General features: G+C 33.1%; 1 long non-coding RNA gene across 2 annotated transcripts; it reads left to right on the top strand.

Moving 5' to 3' along the window:
• Positions 1–2,368: 2,368 nt before the first annotated feature.
• Positions 2,369–7,411, top strand: LOC114255692. 2 transcript variants are annotated; one of them, XR_004962683.1, is made up of 3 exons: positions 2,369–4,625; positions 5,777–5,944; positions 6,525–7,411. It is a non-coding gene; the product is annotated as an uncharacterized LOC114255692 (long non-coding RNA). The 2 variants fall into 2 exon arrangements; XR_003626890.2 differs by having other exon boundaries at positions 2,369–5,944.
• Positions 7,412–8,590: the final 1,179 nt, after the last annotated feature.

The following is an 8,590-nucleotide window of genomic DNA, read 5'->3' as shown; positions in this document are numbered from 1 at the left end:
GGAGTTCATTTTGCTGAGTTTCCGAGAAGCTTACAAAATTCGACAAAACAAGCTCCCAGGGAGTGCGTTTTGCTGAGTTTTTAAGAAGTTTACAAAATTTGACAAAACAAACTCCCAGAGATTGAACATATCGGGTAAATTAATGTACTGCATGTATAGTCATAAGCCGCGAGTAGTTCGCAAGATCACCACTAGGCGAAGGCACGGCGCTCTTCCTTCTCGTGAGAAAATTTACTCCAAAAGGCTTATAAAAGAAAACCATCACTCACGGCTTACCTAGCAGTTAGTACTTCACTAGCAGCAAAGTGTAATATATATTGTTTTTGTTACACGAAGAGAGTTCGTGGGCCTTCGTAACTCAGAGAGAGCTTCCGAAAATTGAGAAAATATAAAAATAAAATTTTTTCCGGCAGCTCCAATGTCCGCTTTTAAGAACTCCCTGAGAGCTTTATTTAAGCTCGCAGGGAGTTCAGAAATAATGTTTTAAGAACTCCCTGCGAGCTTCAAAATAATTCCCGTGAAGCTTTTATATAAGCTCCCTGATAGTTTCATCTAAGCTCTCAGGGAGCTCCCAAAAGCGGACATAAGAGCTCCCGGAAAGCTTATATAGAAATTTCCCGGGAATTACTTTGAAGCTCGCAGGGAACTCTTAAAACATGATTTATAAACTCCCTGCGAGCTCAAATGAAGCTCTCAAGGAGCTCTCAAAAGCGGACATAGCAGCTGCGGGCGAATCTTTTGGAAGCTTAAATGAAGCTTATGAAAAATTTTGTGAGCTCCTCGGGAGCTCCCCGGGAGCTCCCCGTGCTGTATGGGTTATCTTTATAATAATTTTTTTTATTATCAAATAGATTTATCATTCAGGATGTTGTAATGTTGTCTGATTTCTGAGTCAACTCTACGACGCATCGTTCCGTAATAACATTGATACGAACGTGTTATGTTACGATTATACAATTTCTGTTGAATAACTGTAACGCAAAAACGATGTATAACAGCTATATCACTTGCGTATAACAAATATTACGTAACAGGTTATTTCCATGTCATATAGCACTTACATATCACAAGAATAACAATGTTAAATTACATGTAACTTCCATGTTATATTGCCGCTATAAAATGTGTTCACTGGGTAATATCGTGTCCCCACCATATCGACTGTATGGAGATGGAGAACATGGGATGAAAGAATATATCCAAATAGCACTGGATGTTTCAAGGACGTCCATTTTAAGTCCAATTCAGGTCCGCGTGTCCATAAACTAGACATAAAATAGACATTCATAGGATGTCCATTATTGGAATTTAAACGGATGTTCTATTCAGAACATCCTATGCTGGATATTTGATTTATGTCCGCACTTGGATCTTACTTTTATATAATTTATCTTTATTATTTTTATTATATATATACATATATATATATATTATTTACAATATTTGTAATTAACATTAATTTATAAATAATAATAAATTATATTATTTTTAATTTTCAAAAGGTTTATTTTAATTGTTCTACTTTTAGATATAATATGAAATAATATGAAATAATAATACGTATTATTTTTTTATTTATTATTAACATTATTAATTATTAGTATTTTTTAAAATGTTTGTTGTTGTTCGCGATCGCTCGCCTTTGCCGGATGGTGTCTGCTCGCGGGTAGTGTTCACGAGGCGATTCTGTGTGAACCATCACCGCGCGCGTGAATCTTACTCTAAAGCCATGACAGCTCTAGTGATCCGCAGGAGTCTGCGGTGCTCCGCATCTTCCCATTTTCGCGTGATCGATAACGGATGCCTTTTCGGCTCGATCTCAGAAATCTCGAGTCAGTCTCGTCTTGTCGCGCGTAGTCGAGAGTCGCAGCTTCAACACAATCGGAGTCTTTGTATTGTGTAATTGTAGTAATGATAAGTGAGTGTTAAATTACAACTATGTTACTATTGGAGAATCGTGTAGTGATTTGATTGTGCCTGCTTCCTCTGCCTGTTTCCTGACTCTTGCGATATTCCCGCCGACACCAGCAAATTCGCTCCCGCCGCGCGCGTGCGAATAGCGAACAGTTGTAATATATTATTGTTTCTTTTTTGTTTTTTATCGTTTTGTTTTGTTTTTTTTTCGTTTCTTTTTCTTTTTTGTTTTTTTTTTTGTTTCTTTTTTCGACCAAAAAAGGGACACGGCAATTGGTCCGGATCAAGCGCTGTCTCTGTCTAACCAGTAGCATAATGGGCGCTAGACAGAGAAAGAAATTGACCCGGACCACGTCTCCTCTTTGTCTTTCTGCCGGACACTTTTCAAAAGCTTTTTGCAGAAAACGCGCAGTCCATGCTTTATGTCGATGATTTTTACAAAATGTGGATTAATCCACTATTGCAGCAAGCCCTTTAATTGAAAAAAGCCCAAAAGAAATAATCAAACCATAATAAGTCCAAAATTTGGTTTGTTTCGGACTTTCTATGAATGTCCGAAATTGTGACAAACGTATATCCCATGGATGTCCATTAAAGAACTTTCTATGAACAAAGTTGTGTTAAACGTATATCCTATGGACGTCCATCGAATGTCCGACGGACCTTATTTGGACTCTTAATGGATGTCCGAATGTCCAGAAGCGGATATCCATTGGACATACAATGGATGTCCTTGTGCTATCTGGGTATGGACACGGTATCCAAACAGCACAATGATGTCCATAGAACATCCAAAGTGTCCAGGACGTAGATGCAGAATATCCTGAGGACATCCCATTTTAATCCTAGAATTTCCTCTGGACATCCCGAGGAACAGTGTATGAGAGCCGTGTATAAGCCCCTGGAACATCCAGGGAGATCCTGTGGATCATCTTAAGGATTTCCACAGGACATATTAAGGATTCTATAGGATATGTTAGAGATATTTTTGGAACTTTAAGGACCAAATTCTGAAAGTGAAATATAGATCAACTACCCAGCAAACACAAAGTTACATGTAACGTGCTTGTTAGTTGTAATTTCCCACTCAATGATATAATTGCAATATAACATACGTACGTTATATTACAATTACATTGTTGAGTGGGAAATTACAACTAACAGATACGTTACATGTAAATTGGTGTTTGGTGGGTAATTAATATTTCAAACTAAGTATGTAAGATAAACTAAACATTTAGTACATAAAAACTTATACGTTTCGATATTCACTGCCAGTACTAAAAATATAGTTAACGTCAACGTATATTATAGATTTTTAGTATTGGCAGTAAATATCTGAACGCATCCAAAGTGTAAAGCACTGACTCAGTGAGAAATAAATGGTTGAAAAGATGTCGAATTCTGGCTGCGTTCGGAAACGTCACCCGAGTGCTCTTGGGTATCATTCTATTCTTGTCTCACATTCAACGAACAATGATAATATGATACCCGAGAGCACTCAGATGATGTTTCTGAACGCAGTTCTATCCAATTGACTTGTTCTTTTTCGTTACACTGCTGCACTGGTGCAGGGTAGAGTAATTTACTCGTTATTTTCACCACATAGTGAAAATATCCCAAAATCATCCCAAATGTTCACGTATATTCACTAACTAATAAATAGCATAAAAAATCTTAAAATCGTCGTATACATGTCCAAGATGTCTTGTGAAGTATCCCAGGATGTCCTGATGAGGAATTTTGTAGGATATACTTAGGACATCCCTGGGATGCTCCACAAGACATCTTGAACATGTGTACGATGATCTTAGAACTTCTTATGCTATTCGAAGTTAGTGGATATACAATGGATATTTATGGAAGATATTACTCTTTATACAGTATTTTATATATCGCACGCTTTATCCAAAAAACGTCCTAAGAACGTCCTTAGGAGTGCAGACGTCCTCTCAATGTCCTATAGACGTCTTTAGAAGATTTCTGCTGTATAAGTAACATTCTGAAATTACTTCAAGTGTTTTACCATAATTAATGAAGTCAAATATACACAAAACCCACCAAACACCAAGTTACATGTAACGTACCTGTTAGTTGTAATTTCCCACTCAACAATGTAATTGTAATATAACACGTGTGTTATATTGCAATTATGTTATTGAGTGGGAAATTACAACTAACAAGCACGTTACATGTAACTTTGTGTTTGCTGGGAATATTCATAAAACATTTATAATAACGCAATTAAATTTCCTGAAAATGTCCCAGGGCATCCTGGACATAGTCAAGATTATCCTGAGGATATGTCTTGTGCTATCTGTGCTCCAATGGGTGAGGGGGCTGTTGAACGTACGGTAAGGGGAGCGAAAATGCTCTCCTTTTTTATTCGTTCAGCGTCTCTTTCTACAAGTTGACACCGTCGACATCAAAGAACGTAACCGAAGATATCCGAGCTCTGAAAGTTGCATTATAGCTTATGCATAATAATTTTTCGGAGATTGCAAATTGGTTATTTTGGTTATTGGGTAATTGATATATTAATTGTTTTCGATCTTCGAATTCGTAATTATTATATTCATTTAAGAAAAGTTGTGTCATAGTAAAAATGTCATCTTGTATCATATTTCGGGCTGCGTTAATCGTTCTGATCCGAAAAGAAAACGAGATACGCAAATCGAACTGGAGAATTCTAAAAATGTTTTGTATCACAAGTACGTAATATTATTTGATTTTTAATATATTTTTATTTATAAACGTTATAAATTATATATTTGTACTTGTAATTATATTTTTTCTACGTTTTTAAGTTGTACATTGTCAGGAATAGGTTACGTTTATACAAATTCTAGATTTCCTAAAGAGCCACACAAACGCCAACTTTGGTTGAGAGCTTTAAGACTAGATAAATAGAATCCTCCAAAAACAGCTATCATTTGTTGTAGTCATTTTACAGAAAATGATTATCAGAACTGTTACATAAGTAACCAAATATTAAAGCGTACAGCTGTACCTTCAATAAATATTGATATGAATGTACGTACATAATAATTTGATTTAATGTTTTAATGAAGAAAATTGATATAACTTATTGTCGCCAATAATTAAAGCTAAAGAATGAGTAGGATTATAAGCCGACTAACTGGCAATGTTTTATTGTAAATTACAATCTCGCAACGTTTCGACCATGTAATGGGATTTGGTCCTTTTCAAGTGTCCTTATGAACAATTGTTGTCTTGCATTATCATGTGTAACCGATTAATTAACTTGAAAAGAACCAAATCCCATTGTCAAAACGTTGTGAGATTGTGATTTACAATAAAACATTGCCAGTTAGTCGACTTGTAATCTACTCATTCTTTGGTTTTAATTAAGCTTCCAAATTTGTACAATATGAATACTGTTAGTAGTGACTATAAATTTATTTAAAACACTTAAACTAAATAATTAAATGTAAACAGTTTATATTTATTTCTAAGTAGTCTGTGGCTGTTGTATCAAAGTACATAAAATCTGCAAGCTAATAATTACTGCGCTTATATAATTAGAAAATAATATTGACGGAAGGAAATGGGCAGAGCAACAGATAAACCATGTTTTGTATAAAAAGTATTTAATAGTTAACACTCGTAAAATTCGTTAGGTATATAGTATACATCCGTTATTCGTTAAGACGTTCTAGTAACAAGAAAGTATCCCGTGTGCACTCGTAGGATGACGCCGAACAAGTGCGTGCATGTGCGTAGGTCCACTAGGACAGCCACGAAAAACTAGTAAAGGGGAGAGCGGAACAAAACACGCTGTGGGCGTGTAATACGAACAGTATTATTCCAACAAATATTAATATTTATTTTAATTTTTTAGTTATACGAAAAGAGTACAATGGCTGCCAGTACAAACTGTACAACTGTATATACAAAGTGCAGTAAATGTACCTGCGAATGTACCTGCAACTAATAAAGTACCTATATGCATATAAGTACTGATGTATCCCCAAATATTAATGAGACATTAACATCTTCAAAATCTTCAGTAAGTCATAAAGCATCTTTTGTCGATTTTAAGCAAATAAATGTTTTTTTTTAATTTTACATAAAGTATTAATTTCATATATATTTTATAAAAATAAAATTTTATAGAAATAATGTAACATAATTTTAAATTGATGATTACATTAATTGATGATTAAATTATGATTACATGAAATTGTATACCTAATGCCTTAAAGTTTTATTATAGAAAATACACATTGATAATGTATTAAATATTTTATTTGTTGCAACATATTTGAAATATTTTAAATAATTATGTAATAGTTTTTCTATAATGCTTTAAAATAATTGTTTTAATATTTAAAAAATGTGTATATTTTTAAGCCTATATGTTAAATAAAATAAAAAATTACGTGGAAACTTGATCACAAATATTTTATCAAATATACTAAAAAAAGTATTTAAAAAGCATAATATATATTTAAACTAATTTTATTCAAATATTGATAGACATATTTCTCATTTATCATTAATTTCTTTAATATTTTATTAATGTCGTGTACAAAAAATTTATTAAAATGTTAAAAACTTTTGCGTAAATACATATTCTTTTTTTTTAGATTACGGAACCAGTCAATACTTTTCATATCTCAATAGATTCCTGGATTTCTGTTTCACTGGAGAAATTATTTAATTCCCCGAGAAAAAAATTCGAGAAGCGCATAAGCGAGAAATAAAATTAGTTCGCCGACAACTGTACCGTTCTAGACAACAAAATTTGCAGTACAAGAAACAAATTCAAAATCTTAATGAAATTTTACAATCTTTAAAACAGAAGAACTTGTTGCCATCTGAAGAATTGGAGAAAATTTCAGTGAGTGGAATAAAAATTTATTAAATCTACAAATCCATAAAATAAAAAAATTGAAAGTACCTCGTCTATATGCACCTGAATTGCGTCGTTTTGCTGCAAAACATAAATAACAAAAAAAAAACAAATGTAATAAATATATATTTCCATTTCTATTTATTATATTTCATTTATTTAATTATCTTTTAATCTTAACTATTATATTCAATAATTTTCTATCTATCCATCTGTTTATCATTTGTTTATCAATTATCCAACCATCTAATTTTAAATTATAAGTTAATACAGAGACAGAGAAAGAAAGAGAAATAATTCAAATAAAAATTCAATTTAAAATAATACATTTTGATAGTTCGCGTACTTTACGTATTTAATGGAACATAAATTTTATCAAAAAAAAAATTTAAGAGAAGGAAAAAGATTAAAGATAGAGAGATTGATTGATTGATAACAGTATATTTAGCCGTAGAATATAAGCCTGTGCGGCTCCCAATAACATGGTGACTGATACATTTGTAATAGTAGTACAATTGAAAAGAATACAGAAAATCAGTAAGATCGTAAAGCATAGCGAAGTGATGTGAAACGGAAGTTAACTACAAAGAGAATTAACTACAAAGCAACATAAGTATGATGCAAAACTAAAAATAAAAAAAAATGAAGTAACATAAAAATAAAAATAAAAATAAAATAAAATAAAATAAGCGTGCAAATCAAGCACAGTAAAATATCTAAGTAAGGGAATGCTCGGTGCAATAGCACTCGGTGCAATAGCTCGGTGCAAGGCCCTTAGCTTCCACCCGGCAAGCCCATGCGGCACTGTCCCGTTCCAGGAGAAAAGAGTGGAGACTCGTCTTGAAAGCAGGTAATGAGAGTAAGAAGGAATCGGAGGAGTAAATACGGTGATCAGCAGGATCAAAAGCAGATCATGGATGGAGTTTAAGAGGATAATGGACTGAATAAAGAAAGAAGAATTTTGCATAGCTGCAGTTCGGAGGATAGCGTAGGTAAAAAGGCGAGGGGGAAGACGCTGTGAGGAGCGCACCACCAAAGAAGAAGCAACGAATTGATATAGCTGTGAGATGTGCGAAAGACATCGTCACAGCAACACAGAGTACACCTGGATCCCAACAAAATACTCCCGGCGAGAGGAAACGGACAATCAGCCGATGGCGAGACGATAAGGCGTATAGTTAACCATCTAATTAATTTGAACGCTTCAAAGTATTAATGCTAAATAGATCGCAATTTCCATAAAATTATTATGGAAAAAGATAAATTTAACAATGAAATTAATAAGTAAATAAATTAATGCTATTTATTTTTAATGTTTTGCAAAATTTAATTGCTTTTATAAAAAACAATATAATTGTCAGTTTATAACATCCCACACAGCACACTTTATCTTAGGGATGTCATTTTGGGATATCGCAATATCGTTAGATATCCATGGACCGTCTGCGATATCCAAGGGATATCCAAGGGATGCACAAATGTCCACCGATTTGACATCCTGTAGATGTCTCAAACGATATCCAGAGGATATCCAAGGGATTTCCTGAGATATCGTAATATACCCTAGTGAAAAAATTTGTCAGAATTAAAAAAATTTTTTTCAGGATTTCTGATAAATATTCCGATTTTTTATAAGAATTAAAACGTTTTTCGGAAAAACTTTAAAAATGAGAAATTTTGATTAATTTAGAAAATTTTTGAATATTTCTAAGTATTTTTAGGAGTTTCTAAGAATTGAAAAAAACTTGGCAAAATATAAAAAATTCTAATTATTTTTACGGTAATCTTGTAAGAGGAAGA

The sequence above is a fragment of the Monomorium pharaonis genome, chromosome 3 (genome assembly GCF_013373865.1).
Source record: "Monomorium pharaonis isolate MP-MQ-018 chromosome 3, ASM1337386v2, whole genome shotgun sequence".
NCBI classification, from domain to species: Eukaryota; Metazoa; Arthropoda; class Insecta; order Hymenoptera; family Formicidae; genus Monomorium; species Monomorium pharaonis.
The sequence above is the reverse complement of the archived record's forward strand: the minus strand, read 5'-3'. Positions and strand labels throughout refer to the sequence as shown.